A 678-nucleotide genomic window follows, 5' to 3' on the forward strand; every position below is an offset into this window, starting at 1 on the left:
GGGGGGGGGGGGGGGGGGGGGGGGGGGGACAGACGGGCACGCGCGTGGATCTCTCTCGGGGCCGGGACCGGGTCCGCGCGCGCGCGCGCGCGCTGGCAGAGCGCAGGGTTGCCGTGGCCGTGCCCCCCGATCCCTGGGCTGTGGGGCGGCGCGGCCCACGTTGCTTGCGCATTTTTTGTCCCTCCCTTTCCCCGGCCGGCAACGGTGCGTGCCCCCAAGCGGGGGGGGGGGGGGGGGGGCCAGGGCGTGGGGGTGCCGCCTCGCACGGGCACGCCGGCGCGTGGGGCCTCGGGGAGGAATATGTCGTGTGGTTGTCCGCGGCTGCGGTGTCTCTCTGTTGCTCTCGGTCTCCCTCTCTCTCTTTCGCCCTCCCTCGTTCTGTGCTCGTTGCGCCTATTTCGGCTTGCACAAGCGGCCGACTCCCCGCCTCGGGTGGCGGCCCCTGCCCGGTGTCGCCGCGCCGCACGCGGCCGCCGGGAGGCATGCGCCTTTTGAGGCGCCAGCCTGCCCCGGGCCCGGGAGACGGGCGTCTCCTCAGCACGCACATCCGACAACACCACCCTCCCCCTCTTTTTGTTCTCCACCTTTGGCCGCACCCTTCCTTCCTCCCCTCCCCCCCCCCCCCCCCTCCCTTTCCCCCTCCTTTCCCCCCCCCCCCCCCCCCTTTTTCCCTTTCCT

The sequence above is a fragment of the Fonticula alba genome (assembly GCF_000388065.1).
Source record: "Fonticula alba strain ATCC 38817 unplaced genomic scaffold supercont2.4, whole genome shotgun sequence".
NCBI lineage: Eukaryota > Rotosphaerida > Fonticulaceae > Fonticula > Fonticula alba.